The 18,872-nt window shown below is 35.2% G+C and overlaps 1 long non-coding RNA gene across 1 annotated transcript in view; it reads right to left on the bottom strand.

Annotated features, from left to right (window-relative positions):
* The window catches only part of LOC307176638, a 159,701-nt gene that overhangs the window by 28,810 nt on the left and 112,019 nt on the right, over positions 1–18,872 (bottom strand). Inside the window, exons 6-7 of the long non-coding RNA XR_013824852.1 lie at positions 4,196–4,297; positions 628–775 (exon numbers count right to left, since the gene is read on the bottom strand). This is a non-coding gene — a long non-coding RNA (uncharacterized lncRNA). The remainder of the gene's footprint in view (positions 1–627; positions 776–4,195; positions 4,298–18,872) is intronic.

The raw sequence follows: 18,872 nt of genomic DNA, 5'->3' as shown, positions 1-18,872 counted from the left end.
ACACAGTAAATGCTAGACATTCCTGTCACAATCATTGCCATCAATATTATTACCAATAATGTCATCAAGATTATTACCAATATTTAATTAAATAAAAAATAACTCTAAAAACAAAGTACAAAGAAAATGATTCGAAAATGATGACATAGAATCTCCTAATGAAGAACGGCAAGATTTCTCCTGAGTACCAAATATATCAGAATTATTTGCTTTAATTGGGAGATTGGGATTGACATATATACTCTCCTATGCATTGATATAAAATAGATAACTAATGAGAACCTACTGTTTAGCACAGGGAACTCTACTCAACGAGCTGTGGTGACCTAAATGGGAAGGAAATCTAAAAAAGAGTGGATATATGTACGCGTATAACAGATTCACTGTACAGCAGAAACTAACACAACATTGTAAAGCAACTATACTCAGAAAATTATTTCTTTTATAAATTATCATCTGTTTCCATTGGTGGGCTGAAACTTGAACTGAAAGGTAGACCACAGAGAGCAAATGAAAATGCTGGACCTGCCTTGCCTTAATGTAGAGGAAGAAATTCAAAGCCTTAGGGGATCTTTTAGATGCCATATGTAAGTGATATCAGACAATTTTTTACTTTCTCTGACTTACCTCATTTACCGTAATGCTTTCAGGGTCCATCCATGTAGTCACAAATGGCAGGATGGCACTTAGGTTGTTTGCATATCTTGGCTATTGTGCATGATGCTGCAATAAACATGGTAGTACAGGTATCTCTTCAGTATCCTGTTTTCATTTCCTCTGGGCATATACCTAGAAGTGGAATTGTCGTATCATATGATAGTTCTATTTTTGCTTTTTTGAGAACCTTTGAAAGTTGCTAAGAGAGAAGATCTTAAAGATTCTCACCACAAGAAAGAAAGGGTAATTATGTGACATGATGTTAGCTGACGTTATCATGGTAATCATATTGCAATAAATAAGTGTATCAAACCCACACATTGTACATCTTAAACTTAGTAAATTATACCTCATTAAAGCGGGGAAAACAAATTCATCCTCTAAGTCTGTGGATAGTTAGGGGGTTTGGGATTGACATGTACACACTACTATATTTAAAATGGATGATCAACAAGGACCTACTTTATAGCACGGGGAACTCTGCTCAATATTATGTAACAACCTAAATGGCAAAAGAATTTGAAAAAGAATAGATACTTGTATATGTATAACTGAATCACTTTGCTGTACACCTGAAACTAACACAACATTGTAAATCAACTATACTCCAATATACAATAAAAAGTTAAAATAAAAAAATCTGGGGAAAACAACGTTAGGGAGATTGGAATGTTAGAGTGGATTTGTCATTTAAAACCTATTCACTCTCCCTGGGCAAGTTCAGAAGACACACATTTCATCAAGACTGGGAGGAATACGGCCATGAAAAAGAAAGAAATAATGCCATTTGCAGCAGTACGAACGGACCTAGAGATCGTCATACTGAGTAAAGTAAGTCAGCCGGAGAAAGACAAATATTATACATCGCTTATATGTGGAATCTAAAGAAAAGGTACAAACAAACTTATCTACAAAACAGAAATAGAGTTACAGATGTAGAAGACAATCTTATGGTTACCAGGGGGTAAGGGGGAGGTAGGGATAAATTGGGAGATTGGCATTGAAATATACACACTACTATATATAAAATAAATAACTAATAAGGACATTCTGTATAGTACAGGGAACTCTACTCAATACCCTATAGTGACCTATATGGGAAAATAATCTAATAAAAAAGTGGGTATTTGTATATGTACGGTTGACTCACTTTGCTGTACCCCTGAAACGAACACAGCATTGTAAATCAAGTATACTCCAATAAAAATCAGTTGAAAAAGATAAAAGACTGTGAGAAATTTGTGAAGGAGCCTCAGCATCCTCTGTGATTGCTTTTCTCTCTAGACCAAACTTTCCAGTGGAAAGCATGTTACTGGATTGGGAAACATTAGTGCAATGAGAGTGATTGGGTCCTGGAGTGGCTGGGGCTAAGTGGTGGCACTCAACCACTGAAGGTAAGGTGGGTGTGGCTGTCATAAAGAACAATAGAGTTAAAGAAGCAGTCAGAATAATTTGACTCACAGAAGCCTGTGGTGTTAGCTCGTTGATCATAGTGTTCCTGGAAGTGAGATAGATAGAAAGCCTACCAAATTCTTACTTGATCTTTACGGGCAGCAAAGTTCTGGGTCAAGTGAATAAAATTTAACTCGAAACATAAAAACCCTGTAACATTTATACTGTTAATATTTCTCCCAGCCTTTCCCAGGCTTACTGTGTATTGGGGAAAAGGAAATGGTCAGACCTTTTGGAGATCACTGGGCACCAGTTCTGAACCGACACTGATTCCAGGAGGTCTAAAACGTCACTGTGCTCCACCGGAGCAGTGGTTTATGAAGGCCTGATTATCAATGGAATTTTAGTTTAGGTCCTTTGCACAGTGCGTCCAGTAGATCCTTGAACCTGTTCTGTCATTATTTCCCCAGTTTCAGAGTATATAGTTGGAATGAACATGCTCATCACCTGGCAAAATCCCAGCATTGGTTCACTGGTCTGTGAGGCGAGGGCTATTATAATGGGAAAGGCCAAATGGAAGCCATCAGAACTGCCTCTACCTAGGAAAATAGTAAACCAAAAGCAATACTGCATTCCTGGAAGGATGGCAGAGGTTACTGCCACCGTCAAGAACTTGAAAGACACAGGGGTGGGGATTCTCACCACATCTCCATTTTTCTTTCTTATTTGGCCTGTGCAGAAGACAGATGGATCTTGGAGAACGATAGTGGATTATCATAAGCTTAACTAGTGTGCGATTCCAATTGCAATTCCTGTGCCAGATGTGATCTTATTGCTTGAGCAAGTTACCATGTCCCCTGGTACGCGGTACACAGCTACTGATTGGGCAAATGCTTTGTTCTCTATCCCTCTGAAGACCACCAGAATGAGTTGGCTCTCAGCTGACACCAACGATACACCTTCATTGTCCTATCTCGGGGTATATAACTCTCCAGCTTTATGATATAATTGAGTTCTCAGGGATCTTGATCACCTTTCCTTTCTACAAGGTATCAGCCAGGACCATTATATTGATGACATTATGCTGATTGAACCTCATGAGCAAGAAGTAGCAACTACTCTAGATGTGTGTGTCAGAGGTTGGGAAATAAATCCAACAAAAATCCAGGGACTTTACACCTCAGTGAAATTTCTAGAGGTCCAGGGGTATGGGATATGTTGAGTTATTCCTTCTAAGGTAAAGCATAAGTGGTTGCATCTTACCCCTCCTACAACTGATAAAGAGGTCTTGTGATCTGACCCAGATGCCATCAAGAAGGCTTGTCCTGACCCAGCATGCAACCAAATGGGTAACTTTCTCCAGACCCATCTACCGGGCATATGGTAGTCCTCTGGGAAGTGATTCAACGTGTAAGTGTGACGTGAACAAGACAACATCTTGAATCTCGGCATAAATCTGACACAGCCAGTGTTTCATCTGTGCAGGGTAAGCATCATTATATTATGTAGGGCCAACATTCAAAATTACTTGCTGTGGCAAGAACTGATTAAAAATTGCTTGGGGACTGATGAGACATTCCTCTTCTCTTGCTTCACTTTGCTATTGAAAACATGACTGGAGCAAGTAAATACATAGTGTAAGTGAGAAAGCACCTGTAGTACTCAGACAACTCAAAGAAAGAGAAAGATGGATGGCCAGATAGAAATAGATTAGGCTTTTTGTTAAAAAAGAAAAAGAGTTGCTCTTGAAAGCTAAGTGATTCATTGGAAAAATGAAAAAAGGAAAGAAGTATGGTTATATTTGCCCACCAGACTTATTAGGCAGTCCCATTACATAGATTACTACCATAAAAGACAACCATGTGAAAGCATCCTTCTGACTTCTTGGTATTGCCCATTTAAAAATGAAATCTATAAACTTTATGGATAAAATAAGATAGCCAATCCCCTTAAATAAATATAAATAAATGAACATCCACACACTGAAAGTAACACATATCTAAAGACATCATAAAGATTAAAAGGAACATAGAAAAGTGGTTATATTAATAATTTTTAAAGTAAATATAAATAATCATTCAGTACATATTAAATTAATTACTTTGTTAGTAATCAAAGGAATTCAATTAAAACAATACTGAGACACCACTTCACACATATCAAGCTGGCTAAGATTTTGTAGATGGTTCTCTAGACAGTGAGACAGACATTCCTATCCACTGCTGGTCAAAATGAAAGTTGGTCTGACCTGTAGGGAAAGAAATTTTAAAATGCAAAGATAGATTTTTGAAAACTCACTGTCCTTACTCCTAGAATTCCCACATTAAGAGCATTTTCTAGGGAAATAAATAAGCATTTGTACAGAAAGTTTATACAAACATATGCATTAAATCTGTATCCATAATAGTAAAAATATTTATGAACACAAAGGAAATAATCTAAAACTCCATAAATAGGGATTGGCTGAGTCAAGAATTGTGTAGACATCGCTTGGAAAATTATACAGTACTGAAAGAACTTTTTAAAGGTTAAATATAATACCATATGTGAGCATTATTACCAAATGATAAATGGAGAATATAAAACTGATTTCAGAGTGAAAAATTTTGAATCAAAGTTTTCTATAAAAAGTTATCTTGATCAATAGCCAGGTATTTTTACACAGCCATACCACCCACAAATCCATATGCACTCATATGTAAATAGTATATATATCTGATAGTGTACGATCTTATTTTTCTCGACATTTTGTAATTTCCAAATATATACATTTTCTACATTGAACATATGTGATTTTATCACTCAGAAAAAACAAAGTAAACAAAATGCTATGAAAAGAAACAGCTCGTAACAAATTTACGTTGGTGCTTGCGTTAATTACAATAAAAGCTGTCTGTTTTGTTTTTAGTTTTTTAACAAATCCTAGGTTTGATAGTCAAAAGCCATTGCTTTAGTTTTCCAAACAATATCCAGATTAAGTAAATCTAACAGAAACTGACTGCTCGTCTTTGCCAAAAAGTAAAACTCTTGCAAGTGACAGCTTGTGACACTAACTTACTTGGTGAGCAGCTATCTTTTTACATAATTCACCAAATGGGCCCAGAGCTTTGCATCTGGGGTTTATGATACATGAAATGTCACCGCTGGTTTTCGTAAGAGATCCATATTGCAAAATGTTCCTTCTCAGAGTTGGTCATGGGACTCTTGTCCTGCAGTTGTATATCAACTGGATGAGCATAGGCTGAAACAGTAGGAGTACACATTTCCAGTTTTGGGCAGATTCATGAATTTGTCAGCAAGAAAGATAATACCTTCAGCAAAAGCCATGGAGAAGTCATGCTAAGAGGAAACAGTATTCACAGTTCCCTAAGCTGGCTCCCCCTTTATTCCTTGGACGTTTTTGCTTTTATTTCATCTGTTGCTACTTTTTAAAGTAGCCCTAGATGATAGACAGAAAACATAACTGTCACAATTAAATTTGCAATGTTATATATATACATATATCGCTATATTTAATATGACTATTTAATATATGTGCTTAGTAAAATCTTTTGGGGAAAATACAAAATTAAAATCTCAGACACGGAAGGCACGAAACGTCATTGTATACACATGTAACCTATGTGTGTGCACACATACAGGTTTAGAGGAAATTACTTAAAGCTAGAAAATTGGTTAGGAGATTTTTTTTTTTTTTTTTTTTTTTTTTTTGCGTTACGCGGGCCTCTCACTGTTGTGGCCTCTCCCGTTGCGGAGCACAGGCTCCGGACGCGCAGGCTCAGTGGCCATGGCGGTTAGGAGATTTTAATCGGTGACAAATATCATGAAAATGTTCATTGTCACCTCACCACCAATTAATAGTAAAAAGTATGGGCAACATAAAGACCAGCTAGTGCAAGTCATTGACCCTTTTATTCTCAACAAAGGCTAACACATGCCTACCAATTCAGTGATCTCTATGGTCATTTTCATTTAAGGTGACTGGCTCTGTTTATAATTATCTATCTATCTAGCTACAGAGCTGCTGTACTTCAGCATATCTCAAATTATTTTGGTGGCAATCTTTTTAAGGGTTTATTTTGCTCCTCAGACAGTTGTCCTATAAATAATAGTGTAATCTATACTATTGGCAGAATTCTTCATGTTTATGCATTAAGTATCACTAAAAATACATTGCACAATTTCATATTGGAAAAAAAATTAACCTTTGACTCTTTTAGGCTATAATTTATAAATATAAACAGATTTTAAAGAAATAGAAGTTTTAAATATAGACAAATATGGAGTCACTAATAGTTCAAAATAGTAAGTATCAGATGAAATCAGATTTACAGAATTAAAGATATCTGCCCTATTATTTAGTATTTGTGATGAGAAAATGCTTTATAAAATTATATAAAGATAATATATATTCTGTCACAGGAACTATCAGTTTTGCCTTAACAAGCTTCTTTTTCGTGTTTTGACAAAATTTGTCATTGCTTTAACTTAAGTTTTCATTAGCACCACAGTCCTTAGACCTACCCTATCTTAATGATAGCTGCTAATACCTTTTTAGTCTTGAATAATAAAAAAATACATATTGAATCCAGTTTTGGGCTATTGATTGCATAAATGACAGAAAAAAGCATCAATAGGCAGGGGAGATTATTTGACAGTTATTGAATACAGAAAGAAATAATCTGAAAGGTGCTTTAGGTATATGTGTGAGGTGACCTTTGGGGAAATTGTTGAGATGGGCAACTGTTAAGAGGAAATGGCAAAATAGCAAAAACTTAAACAAAGATTTGGCAATGGAATAGGAAAGTAAGGGGAATGTAGCAAAAGCAATCGGGTGAAAAGACAAGTGTCCAAAATCATTTTATTCTCCTTTGTATCCCCTGAACCTAGAACAGTGCTGTCCACTGGTGCTCAACCTATGTTCATTGACAGAAAGGAAACAGTGAATTATCTGTGAGTGACCAAGGAAAAAAGCAGCATTACTCCTGTCCAAGCTACCTAACCAGGAATGGGATGGCTTTTTAAAACAAGGGTATTATTCAAATCATTTGGAAAGGAAATGATGGCAAGCTAGTTTAGAGAGGAAATTATTTGAAAAGAATGACTATGGTTGAAATACAGAAAGCAGTTTTATAAATGTCAGAAAAAGTGGAAAATAAATGATTGCCACATATTCATCTTTTCCCACAAGCACAAACATAGCCCAAAATATTCGACTACCCATTAAACACATATTACACAAGGATGAAAAGATGTTTACAAGGGTATTCTATAGCTTATAAAGCGCATTCATGCTTCCATGATTTACATTATCTGAAAATTAAGGCAAGATTTTTTTAGATGGAGCAGATAGAGGAGGCAGTTTTATTATCATTTTATAGATGAAATACATGAGGATAAGAGAAGATAATTTTAAAACACAGCTGATTAAGAAGCAGAACTATATTCTAAAGCTTCTTTTTCTTTTTTGTCTATATAATTTAAATTATATTTATAACCAGAGGTTTCATACAATAGAATTCACTAATTTTAAGAGGGCAATTTGGTGAATTTTGACAAATGTATTAAACATTGTAACCATATCCACAAATAAGGTGTCGGGGAGGAAGAAAATTTTCCTCCATTCTTCTAGGTTCTTCACTGCAATTTTGTGTTTGTGTGATACACTTGATACAATCTATGAACCAGTATTGATATATTATTTTTTTGATATATTATTATTAAAATAGAAGTTCAACCAGTTTACGGTATGATTTATTCTTTGCGTCTATAGTTCTATGGGCTTCTGACAAATGCATGATGTCATGTATTTGACATTACATTTTCATGCAGAATAGTTTCATTGCCCTAAAAATTCCCTGTGCCACACCTATTCACTCCTCTCTTTCCTACCAACCACTGTCAGCCACTGATCTTTTATTTTCTACAGTTTTGCCTTTTCTAAAATGGCATATCATTAGAATCATAAAGCCTTTTAAGAATGGCTTTTTTCACACAGTAATGTGCATTTATGTTTTATCCATATTTTTTCATGGCCTGATAGCTCATTTCTTCCTAGTGTTGAATAATATTCCGCTGTCTGGATGTACCACAGTTTATTTATCCATTCAGCTACTATGGAACATTTGGTGCTTACACATTTTCACAACTATGAATAGAGCTGTTGTAAAGATCTGTGCACAGACTTTTGTGTGGATATAATTTTTATTTTCTTTAGGTAAATACCAAAAAGAACCATGATTATTAAATTGTATGATAAGATTATGTTTATCTTTGTATGAAACTTTGGACTTTAGCCTACAGGACTGTAAGAAAATAAATTTCTGTTGTTTAAGCACCTTAGTTTGTGGTTCTTTGTTGTGGTAGCCTAAGCAGGTTAAAACATTGGGTTTTGGATCTCAGTCATTCCAATAAAGGTGTGGTGGTAGCTCATTAATTTTAATTTTCCCTTCTCTCAGAGTTTACAGCCATGTATCACCTTTATTTCAATGTCAGAAAACATTTTTTTCATGATTTTATCCATGTTTCTTGATGTTTACAGTGAAGAGCGTATCCCATGTAATCTTTCATGGGTGGTAGTGGAAGTCCTGTCCATTTGTTTTGAGGCATTCTCAGTGCTAAGTCAGTTTGTAGGTAGTCACTCAACCTTTTATTTTGACTTTACTTGGTGTACATTTTTTAATATAGATATCATCTGTGGAATAAATTAAATAACACTGACTCAGCTTCATTCAGAAACAAACAGAAAAATTCAAAAAAAGAATTAACTTCCGCTTTCTTTCTCCAGACTTTCACATGATTAGAAATCTAAAATATTCTGTGTTTCACACAGGAACGATCAAGATGTAACATTTTAGAGTGGCATACTTTGGCATGTTGGCATATTAAATGATCGGAAAGGAGGCTCCCCCCCAAACTTTTAAGACCAAAATGGCAAGAAAAATATTATCCAGACATAACATAAGAACATACAACAAATTACAAAAGGGAATATATACTTACTGCAGTATTTATGGAAAACGAATGAAAAATATTATGGAGATCGAAGGAGAATCTATTAATGATCATTTGCTACACTTAAATTCTGAACCAATTCATAAATATGACTAAAATATAAGGTGCACGGAGAAACAGTCATGTTCGTTACTAAAAAAGTGCCAATGGTGACGATTTCCTTTATTGGGAGGCAAGTGGGCTTCCTAAAATTGAATTGCCAAAAGTACACAGAATTTTTTTCCAAATTACTGGTAGAACTGGATCACCAAAGTTCCCACTACAGGAAGACCTGTCTTTGAAAACCCACAGCTTAAAGGAAAGGCCCTAGAGTGTGTTCCTTGCCATACCCACAGGCTCCCTTGAGCAATTAGAGGAAAAGGAGCTTGGCTACATATGCAGTTTCTCCTCCCGAAGTCTCAGTTTACTGCTGAAGGTGGGAGAAAGGCTAGAGAGAGGTCACTGCATTATATTCATGATACAAATGGTGTCACTCAAAATAATGGAAATTTGAGAAGTGTTTGTATCAGATGTTTCATCCTTCTAATCTATAATATGGACTTCTTTTTCCTCATTGCATGTATCTGCAGATACAGAGGGCTGACTGTACTGTAAGTTATCTCCAAGAAGGGTCTGAAGCTGTATTTGGGAGGCCTGTAACTGAATACGTAACTGTGGAGGGCTTCTTTCATGCAAACTTAAATGAAATTGCCTGTTCTAAACCATGTCACCAATTCACTGGCAGGTGAAAGTTCAAATCCTGCCCACAAGATCTCAGCTGTCTCTGTTTGGCATGAGTGGGAAGAATCTTATCTTCCCTTGCCCTGTACTACCTATCAGTTCATTTTATAACTTTTCGTTTTATATAATTTTGAACATTACCTACAATGTTAATATTTAACTGAACATTACCTACAATGTTAATATTTAACTCTGAAAATAATGTGGTGCATATCATGTCATTGACGATAACGTCATGGCTCTGATACAGGGTATTTTGAACAATTATGACCTTAAGTTGAAAAAGTATTTTGAACAATTATGACCTTAAGTTGAAAAAGCAGGAGTTAACATCACTATACAATTTTTTGGTTTAAAAATATATTAAAATACATTTACTTTGTGAGTACACTCCATATACCCATTCTCTCTCTGCTTGAGTCTCAATTAAAAATTCCTCAGTTATTGTCAGAGAAAGGAAGAAACCATCAAGAAATCATAAACCAACAGAATAATTTCTTGCTTTAAAGTGAAAATATCACATTGTTAGTTTGAAAGGAGAGGAGAGGTGGGAGGTATATTTATGGAAGTCTTTCTCTGTTAATCATAATTCAACCCAATTCTGAGTGGACATAGCCATTCAAGTCCCCAACCATAGTTTTTTGTTTTGCTTTGTTTTTTTTAATTTTAGGGAAAAAATATACAACCTTAGAGAAAGAAAAAAGGTAGGGAATTCCACCGTAAGAAAAAAGTCTCAAGAGAAGAAAATTAGATAGTACATAAAGAAAACTCTGACTTTGGAGGATTCTTTGGTGATTGTACATTTAGAAAAAAGCACTATTCACAATAGCCAAGGTATGAAAACAACTTAAATGTCCACTGACAGATGACTGGATAAAGAAGATGTGGTATAGATATAGAATGGAATACTACTCAGCCATAAAAAATAATGAAATAATGCCATTTGCAGCAACATGGATGGACCTGGAGATAATCATACTAAGCGAAGTAAGTCAGAAAGAGAAGGACAAATACCATATGATACCACTTATATGTAGAATCTAATATATGACACAAAGGAACCTCTCTACAAAACAGAAATGACCCACAGAGATAGAGAACAACATTTGTGGTTGCCAAGGGAAATGAGAAAGGGGGGCGGGAGGGAATGGGAGTTTGGGATTAGCAGGTGCAAACTATTATATATAGGATGGATAAACAACAAGGTCCTACTGTAGAGCACAGAGAACTGAATTCAATATCCTGTGATAAACCATAATGGAAAAGAATATGAAAAAGAATGTATACATATATATGTATAACTGAATCACTTTGCTGTACAGCAGAAATTAACACAACATTGTAAATCAACTATACTTCAACAAAATAAATTTTTTAAAAAAAGAAGCAAAGCAGAGGAGAAGGTGCTTGAACTCAAATACAAATGTAACAGTTGCACAAAACTGTAACAGGAAGGCTAATAGAAAAAATTCTGAGCCTTGCAGCATATGCTGTGGACAATAAAAAACACTATTTCGCTAGGTTCAAAACAGGAAGAGAAACAAGGAAGAGTGAATTCCAGTCCTTGGAACAGATGGCATAATGTTAACAGAACAACTTCACTGCTGTTTTGCTATTGTCCTATTCACACGGAGAATTTGTCTCCCTGAAACTGCTGGAGGAAGATAAGATGCTGTTTACATCGCAGTGTAGCTGAGAAGGTAGGGAGGTAGCACACAGCTCCAGCACCTCCAGATGAGAACATCTCCAGGCCAGAACAATTACCAGAGGACAGAAAGAAAGAATTTCCAGAACCAGGTTCAGCAATCATTGCAAAGCAAGGAAAATGAGATACGTGACTCGGAAATAATTCCGTTTTTTTAAAAAGAGGTAAATGACCCGTGAGACCTTGACATCAATTATTTCGGTTGCTTCAGTATTGTATACAGAAAAGAATGAAGCAAATACTAGGTTCCAGTATGAATTTATGAAGAACAAACCATGGTATGAAGTGTAATTTCCTTTTTTCTTGGGAAAATAGGAGAATGCCATTACTTCAGTCTCAATTAACTTTTGTGAAAGACTTCTTTTACTCAGTATCACGTTTAGGAGATTCATCCTTGTTTTTGCATATATCAGTAGCTCACTCCTTTTTACTCCTGAGTAATATTGCATTGCATGGATGTATCACAGTTTATTTTCTGATTCTTCTATTAATAGATACTTGGACAGTTTCTAGTTTTTTATTACAAAGAAGAATTCTGCTATGGGTACTCTCATCAAAGACCTTTTTAAAAATAGTCTTTCAGTTTTCTCAATTAAATACCTAGGCATGAAATTCTGATATATAATTTAATTTTTATATATATTAAAATATGATTATATATTTATTTATCAGACCCCTTTTTCCAAAGTGAAAGGGAATTGCTATATTACATTTCCACTCACATGAGAGTTCTTGAGTCTCCACATTCTTGCCATTGTTTGATTCTGTCAGTCATTTTAATTTTAGCCAATCATGAGTGTGTGAAGTATTGATTCTAAAAAGTATTGATTCTTAACACATCATTGACAGATAGTGATAGAATAATCTGGAGAATTATAACTAGGTGAATAATCATATCTTAGGAACGACAATCAAAGGATCACCTTTGATTCTCTCACCTACTAACTGCATGACCTGGGGCAAGTTACCCAAGTCTCTGTTTCTTTTTTTTGTGAAATGGTCTCATCATGGACCCCCTCATAGGTTTGTTATGCAGATTAAATGAAAATATCTATAAGAGTCTTAAAAGGGCTCCTGTCACGTATCATTCACTCAATACATCTTAAATAAAATCATTCCATTTTCCATTTGTAATTTTGGGGCCAATGGCTATGAGGAGACTGAGAGGTCAGGACACACAGGAGGACCAGTCATAAGAACATGAAACCCTAGGTCAATCTGGAAGGGCAAAGAAAGATAATATTTGATGGACATATTTTTAGTACATAGAGAAGAAGGAAAAGCTTCAGAAGATGAAGAGGTGACCAGAGCAGGGTCTGCCAGGTGAACTACACACTATAAACAGGGAAGAAGTAAAAGAGACATGTATTTAAAAGAAATTAGCAAACGAAGAGAGACTAGATGTAATACAGAATAAGACGGAAGTGGAAATGTGTGTAAAGCAGATTCCGACTTCGAGGAATATTGCCTTCTTTTTTTTTTTTTGCGGTACGTGGGCCTCTCACTGTTGTGGCCTCTCCCGTTGCGGAGCACAGCCTCCGGACGCGCGCAGGCTCAGTGGCCATGGCTCACGGGCCCAGCCGCTCCGTGGCACGTGGGATCTTCCCGGACCGGGGCACAAACCCGTGTCCCCTGCATCGGCAGGCGGACTCTCAACCACTGCGCCACCAGGGAAGCCCAATATTGCCTTCTGGACTGGAGTCGTGGGGACCCCTGTAGTAGATCTTTCTCCGAGTGGGAGCAGGTTCTTTGGCAGTGGACAGTCAGTAAGTATTTCCTTGGAGACATTTATTTTATGCTACACTAGAATTCCAGAAGGCCCTGTTCTTGACCTTCTATTGATGAACAATTTTATTATTGCCTGGATGAAAATAGAAGCAACGCTAATCAAATCTCTCAATCTGATAGGAGAGTTAAAATGTTTGGTATCAGAATTTAGATTCAAAAGTTTGAACAGATTGAAACCTGTACCATACTCTGATAGGGCATTTTTTTTTTTAAAGCAAACAAATAAAAATCGACTGCATTTACATGGCCTTGCTGCATTTAAAAAATAAAGGAGGAGAGAAAAGTTGGTTGAGTGTAGCATTATGACCCTAACTACCAAAAAAGTAATATCTTCAACTATGTTTATAGAATTATATTATTCATATCATAACATAGTATCGTGTTTACTTTGGATAATTATATTTTAAGGAGGATTTTGAAGCAAAGAGTATATTAAAAAAATAAATTAGACACAGACTTCTTTTTATCTGAGAAGCAGTTGATGAGATTTAGAAGGATATGGTGGCATTAGTGGGTCCACTTAGGTCAGAAGAGAAACAAACAAACAAACAAATAACCAACAGGAACAACAAAATTTAAGAACTTGTCATGTAGAAAAGATGTTTGATTTCCTATGGGCTAAGATGTATGAGTAGATCCAAAGTACGTACATTTTGGGGAAGGTGATTTAGCTAAAAGTGGCAGAACCTGAACTCCCTTTTCCCTCTCCATCCCATTTTTACTTCTTTCATAGCACTTGTCAAACTCTATTGTAACAGGTACTTTTCTGTCCACCTTACTGAGTTCTTTGAGGAAAGAGATTATGTTTTGTTGTCTCGTTCATCCATAACAAACATCAGGCCTGGTACATATGCTTGAGGGATGCGTGTTAAATGGAGAGGTATAGATTATTTAATAGAGACATCCAAAAGCCTGACTAGACACATTTGCAGGTAGAATGTACCCTATTCCTGGCAATCAACCCACAATTGAGAAGGCAAATGATATTGATAGTTTAGAGAGAATTTCTTTTTGTATTAACTGGGAGTTAGTTCTAGAAGCTCTCTACGCTAAGTCTCCATGTCAATTCCATGACGAATCAATGAATGAGATATGGCTGTTTAATTATAAATACTTCATATGTGAATAAATTTTCACAGGTTCACAAGAATTCAAAAATGATAACAATAAGATTGAAAAACTAGGAATATCAGTAGTGCCTCCTGCAGCTAGGCCAGAATCTGTGACTAACTCGGCACAGAAGCATTTAATATGCTGCAAGTGATAATAGATTTTGCTAGGGTATGAATCACTCATTTTGTTTTTCTGGAATGTCAGTTTCTGCTATGTTTTTGAAAACCATATGTCATTATCAAAAGAATCATACCTCAAGTTTCAGGCTCTTTCAGTACTGAATATGATTGATTATTCTGAAATTTTTAAATGACTTAAACCATAATCATTCATCTCTATTCCTTAAAAACATTTTGCCTGACTATGGACCGAGGTATTAAATGAGGCTCATTAAGACCCCCTTTCATACTGGCAGAAGTAAAGTTCGCACTGTGACATTTAGTAGATAAAATGAGGAGAGCCGGGTGTTTCAAAGACAAAAAGGATCCCTAGCCTGTTCACTTTAATTATGGTTGTCATCTTTTATCTGCTTTTGTTTTCTACCATCAGTTTAATGAAATATTATATAAATGACTTTATCTTGTACTGAAATCCATGCATCAGTTTTCACTGGCTACTTACTTTATAAAAATGCAGTCTCCTTGTCTTTGTTGTTGCTGTTTATGTTTTTTCCTCAGAGTTTTGGACCACTGCCTTAAATATTTAAAGTTTTTAACAAAAACATTCTACAAATAAATGAATCAAGTAATTGAAACTCCAACATCTATTTTTTCACACCTGTACTAAGAATAAAATGAAACGATTTCCAAAATATACTGTAAGTTACTTATAAAAATACAAGCTTTCATTATGGAACCTGAGACACTGAGTTTGTTGAATGACAGACAATTATTATTTTGCTCTAAAAAGCTGATTTATAAGTAATTTAAAAATCATAGAATAGGAAGAAAAAGTAGATAGAATCAAACAAAATTACTTTAAGTTCAAAAAATAAAAATGTAAGAAAACAGAAAACAAAACAGTATCTCAAACCAAAACAGAGATTATACCATTAAAATGGAATAAGATGATGTCTTACAAGTATTTCAGGAGCGAGAAGATTCTGGGGTCCAGACTGTCTAGCTAGCAGCAGATGGGAAATTTACACCCACTTCAACTGGGGTGTAACTTTTTCTCTACTGTGCATTTTGCAAAATATAAACTTCTATCACTAACTCAAGGGCCTTTCCTCATAATGCTTATTATGCATTTCAAAGTCTTTCTCTTTTGGGACAATGTTGGTATGATATTCACAATATTTTGTCCTAAACTACAGCGTGCATAAAAGTTAGGGAGAACCTATGTCCCAGTTTTTTGGGGAAAGGTCCTGTTTATGCCTTGTGGCCAAGCACATTTATTATTTTCAGCTCCATTTCACTCCCTAATGTGTCCCAGTTGGGTGAAAAATCCACGGTCACCCTACTTATGGATTACCAGTTGAATTCCAGTTACTCCAGTAACCCATAGCTTGGGGCCTTATTCCTCAAAAAGCAGTCCTTGGACTAACAGCAAGAGCGCAATCTCTTGCTAGACTCTCAGGCCCCAGCCCAGATCGCTGAGTCAGAATCTGCATTTTTAACAAGATCCCCAGGTGATACATATGGACAATAAAATTTAAGAAGCACTACCCTAGAAAAACAAGCTGATCTGACATTAGCTTCAGGACAGTTAGTTTTTGTAAAATATTGTAAATATCTATATAGAAAATACCAAGCAAAACAGAAAGTTGACTAAAACAAAGAAAAAAATGTCAAATTTTTTTCCCACCTCTCATTTTCAATTAGATTGCTTCCTTCATTTGCAATTAGATTGGTAATTAACATAGCATTAAAAAACTTCTCTCTATATCTTTACAATCCTACTTTGTTTTCATTTTAATAGCTTAATATATCAAAAATGCAACTGAATCATATGTTTATCTATATACAAGTTTATTAGATTATTAGGAACCTAAAATCTACGTTACCTACTCATGGTAAGAAAGAACATAATTAGCATCCATGATGTCCCCCAAATTCTCTGCAAATTTCTCTTGGAGGTAACTGCTTTTCTGAATTTGTAAAAATCAACTTCTCATCTTTCTTTATAGTTTCAACAAGCATGTATGGATTCCCAAATTATATAATTCAATTAGCCTGGTTTGAAACTTCATATGAATGAAATCACACTGCCTGTATACATGCTTTTTGCCTTTTTTTCCATCCAACATTAAGTCTCTGAGATTAATACATGATGCTACAGGTGATTATGAGTGTTTATTTCATCCCATATAATTTTCTATTATATAAATATGCAACAGTTTATAAATTCATTCTATTATTTATGGATTTGTGGTTTGGTTTTTTGTCAGTTCTTGTGTACTAAAAACAATGCTGCCCAAAGTATTTTTATAATTGTATCAAGGTGCAAATATTAAAAAAAAAACTATCTTTAAGATATATATCAAGAATTAAAATGTAGCTTTGTAGGATATGTGTATCTTTACTCTTACTAAATAATGACAATCTATTCTTCCAATTGTTTATATGAATTTATAGTCCCACCATTAGTGCATTTGTGTTACTTTTTTCATTCCCATGCTTGCCAATTTTGCTAATGTTAGCGAACCAAACTTGGGTCCACTCACCCATGCAGAGTAAAGCCAATCTACTGACACCGGACTGTAGCGAAGGAAAGTGCTGTGTTTATCGTAGGGCTCCGTACAATTATTCCAGGGACTGCTAGTGCTCAAAAGGACTGAACTCCCCGATGGGTTTCAGGAAAACACTTCTAAAGGCCAGATGGTGGAGGGGGTCGCGGGGCACAGTCTATGTGACCAGCTTGTACACAATTCTGTAATTGGTTGATGGTGAGGTAACAGGACAGTGTCACAGGGGTTACCATTATCAGTCGTTAGGCTCCAATAGGCCCTGGGGCTATGTGCTCATGGTCATCTAGTAGTTATTATCTTCCATTTGGTGGGGTTTCCACCTCTGTAAAACAACTCAGGAAATGTGCATCAAATACTATTATCTAGATTCTTTAGAGAGGAGCTAAAGCAGAGGATGTGGAGGAAGGGTTTGTTCTGTGAAGGCCCCAGACGGTCCTGCTTTGTTACACTAATTTTTAGACTTTTCACTTTAGCCCATCTATCAGATGTGTTTTTAATTCTCATATCCGTGAACAATTCAACATGGTTGAGCATGGGTTCTTGTGGGTTCAGAACATTTGAATAGTTTTCTTTGTAAACTCTAGTCAAGTTAGTCCATTTCTCTTGTCTTTTTACTCTCTTTATGGTATGTGTTAATGACAAGAAGTCCCTCATTTTTACGTAGTTGCATTTATCAATTTTTTCTTTAACATTAGCATTTTCCATATGTTCAAACGTCCTTTCATATCTTGAAGTCACAATCCATTTACTTATATTTAATTTGTATGAAACATTTATAGTTTTGACTTCTACATTTAAGTCTTCAAACCACAAGAATTATTTTTCATGTGGTGTCAGATGTGGACCTTCAATTTTATTGACTTCATTTATTTGGTGTATTTCATTTTGGTTTTCATGAATCAAGTATCCAAATCCGAGTAGATCTGTTTTAGAGTACCCTATTCCATTCCATCAGATATTTGCCTATCCTACTAGAAATGCCAAGCTGTCTTAATTACTATAAGTATGATATCTTTGCATAGGTACATATAGTTAAGTGCTTGAGCAAAGTCTTCCGTTTCCTTTTTTTCAGTGGTATCTTGGCCATTGAAATATAAATTTTAGAACCAACTTATCAAGTGCCATAAAAATAAATCTGTCTGTATTTTAACTTGGAATGCCTTAAATACACACATCACTTTTTGTTGTGTTTAAACCATGAACATGGCATATCTTTCTATTTATGTGCCTCAATATTTGTTTATGCAAACTTTATCATTTTTTCTCAGAGGTCTTACACATCTTCTATTAGATTTGTTTCTATGTAGTTCATTTTTGGTGTTACTGTAAATTGAATCCTTTTATTTTACTTTATAACAGAATTTCAGTGATATTTAAAAATATAATTGATTTGCATATGTTAATTTTGTATATGGCTATCCATCTAACCCTTTTATTAATTCTAATAATTTAAGGTAGGCTTTTTGAGATTTTCTGTTCATACAATGATATCATTGGCAATTAGTGACTATTCTCATCCTTTGCAATCTTTTTGCATCAGATTTCTTGGTATTTGCCTTTTTTCCTGAATGACATCACTCAAAACTGTTTAAAAAACATGGTGATGGGGCCATTCTTTTTTTATTCTGGATCTCAAAAAGAAAGATTTCAAGATTTTATCAGTGTAATCTCAAAGGGAAAGAGTTCGATGTTTCACGGATATGATACCTCTTGCAGAGTTTCTTGTAAATAACAGGAAATTCTCTTCTGTTATCCATTTTTAAAATTTTCATCCTAAATTGATGTCTTTCATCT

The sequence above is a fragment of the Stenella coeruleoalba genome, assembly GCF_951394435.1.
Source record: "Stenella coeruleoalba genome assembly, chromosome: 18".
In the NCBI taxonomy this organism is placed as follows: domain Eukaryota; kingdom Metazoa; phylum Chordata; class Mammalia; order Artiodactyla; family Delphinidae; genus Stenella; species Stenella coeruleoalba.
Note: the sequence above shows the minus strand (reverse complement) of the source record. Positions and strands in the feature narration are given on the sequence as shown.